The following is a 2,500-nucleotide window of genomic DNA, read 5'->3' on the forward strand; positions in this document are numbered from 1 at the left end:
TAATAGCAACATTAGTATGTTAAGTAAAAACTAATACATTACAGTAAAGTCCTAGTATAAGGAAAGCTGGAACGCATATTCAGCTGGCAACTAACTGGTATGCTGTGACTGGCAACACTAATGCTACTGTTGCGTACATCTCCCTCGCTAAATCTGCAGCGAAGGAATTGTTGCGTGGGGCTGTTGCATCTAGTCCCTACTCTCCCATAGCGGCGCGCGTACGCACCGCCTTGCCCTGTTTCCCATCACCCATTCATCAATGCCAGCCTAGCACACTCCCTACATACCATACTCGAGGCCAGCCACCTTGCACGCGGGATCGGGGACGAGCCACACTGATCCGCTATGGCGAGTCCATCCCCGCTCATCCGCAAGAGCCGGGCCGCAGCGCCACAAAGGATCAGGAGATTACTAGCACTGGCCGCGGCCCTAGGACTCTCCCGCGCACAGCTGCTTGCTCTCTCCACACACACACAGACACACGCCGCGGCCTCCACGCGCTTCCTCCCTCCCTTTCGGCGCGGCGCGAAGGCCCAACGGCTGCCATTACCTCCTTCTCCTCCTCCTGCTCCGGGTCCCGCTGGAGACGTCCTTACGCGGGGGAGGGGAAAAGGGCGTCGACACCGAGGCCTAAGCACGATTGAAGGGCAGCCACACACGACTGGCACTGCTGGCCCCCCACCTATGACTACTGACCAACATTCGAGCACCGCTCCGACGCGCATACTTGTCCCTGTCCCCGTCCCCGCCCTCCCCCCGCTTTGGCACCCTCCGCGACATGCTTCCTATCTTCAATTTCTGGCGCAGGAGTATCGCGAGCTTGGCCATATGTATTTTTTTTTCTTCTTCTTCCTCTCTTACTCGCACCTCCTCTTACACAACTGTCATTCTAGACCCAGACCATAACGCAATGGCTTTTCCACCTTCTGCTTTCTTCCTACGACTCCTTGGCAAGACGGAACGAATCCCCTTCCTCCCTCCCACAACGGCCTCGGGGAACGAACGAAACGCATAACTCCTCCTTAAGAAAAAAAAAAAAAAAAAAAAAATTGCAAGGACCGAGGATCCTGTGCTATGTTGCCCTTGGCTTCTCGTAAAACTTGCTACGAGGATTAACGTGAGTACGTGCGAAACGATGAGGACGATGAAGCTGACCGACGAGGATGATCACTAGTATGATGATGGTGATGGTGAGCATGACAATGCGTGATGATGAGAATAATGCAAATAACCAATCAGACAATAGTAGCAATGCAGATAATAACATCAAAACGAGACTGATAGTACAAGATAGTAAACAATAACAGTAACGAGAATAGGAACACAAATATTAATAATAATAATAATAATAATAATAATAATAATAATAATAATAATAATAATAATAATAATAACAATAATAACAATATCAAAAATATTAATAATAATAATAATAATAATAATAATAATAATAATAATAATAATAATAATAATTATAACAATAATAACAATATCAAAAATATTAATAATAATAATAATAATAATAATAATAATAATAATAATAATAATAATAATAATAATAATAATAATAATAATAACAATAATAACAATATTAATAATATTAATATTAATAATAATAATAATAATAATAATAATATTATTATAATATTACCAATAATAATATTATTATTATTATTACCAATAATAATAATAAACAATAATAATAACAGTAATATCAATAAACATAATAATAAAACAACAATAACAATAACAAAAACAACAATAATAATAAATACTATCAATAATAACAATAATAGTAGTAGTAGTAGTAGTAGTAATAATAATAATAATAATAATAATAATAATAATAATAATAATAATAATAATAATAATAATAATAATAATAATAATAATAATAATGATAATAATAAAAAAAAATATAATAACAATAATAATAAGAAGAAGACAGGACGAAATCCTCGATAATGTCACTCAAATCAAGCACCTCACTCAATTGATTAAAACCCTTGCATCATTAAATCAGACACACAAAAGTCCAGCTCTTACGTCACAGTTGCAGTGGCACCATCATGGCACCATCATAAACCGCAAGGAAAACATCAATATCTAATGCAATAGTCAAGCCAACAAACACGTCACTCCGATCGATTCCTCCCAAAACTAACTTACAAACGAATGAGAGACGAATATAATGATACAAAATAGAAAACGGATTAGTAAAGAAAGAGAGATTAGAGAAAATCGAAAAAAGCGAACCGCAGTTTCCTGTCAGGAAGCAGTCACGAGGAGAGGAAAGGAGATAAGAGCAAGCTGTCACGGAGGCACCGCACGCGGCGGGACACGACGCCTGCGGAAGACAGATGCTCTTGGGGAGGGGCACGGAGAAGGGGTAAAGGTGAGGGGGGAACGGGGGGAAAGGAAGGGGTGGAGGAAGGGTGCAAAGGGGATGGCGAAGGAAGGGGCACGAAGAAGGGGGCGAAGGAAGGGCGAAGGAAGGGGC

General features: G+C 40.4%; 1 protein-coding gene across 7 annotated transcripts in view; it reads right to left on the reverse strand.

Annotated features, from left to right (window-relative positions):
• The window catches only part of LOC125032974 (unconventional myosin-XVIIIa-like), a 259,197-nt gene that overhangs the window by 50,491 nt on the left and 206,206 nt on the right, over positions 1-2,500 (reverse strand). Inside the window, exon 1 of one of the 7 annotated variants that reach the window (XM_047624401.1) lies at positions 551-700. The exons of the other annotated variants lie outside the window; for them this stretch is intronic. The gene's annotated coding sequence lies outside the window, so the exon portion shown is untranslated. Of the gene's footprint in view, positions 1-550; positions 701-2,500 lie in introns of those variants that run through there. 7 annotated transcript variants of the gene reach the window in all.

Source organism: Penaeus chinensis, chromosome 15, assembly GCF_019202785.1.
Source record: "Penaeus chinensis breed Huanghai No. 1 chromosome 15, ASM1920278v2, whole genome shotgun sequence".
In the NCBI taxonomy this organism is placed as follows: domain Eukaryota; kingdom Metazoa; phylum Arthropoda; class Malacostraca; order Decapoda; family Penaeidae; genus Penaeus; species Penaeus chinensis.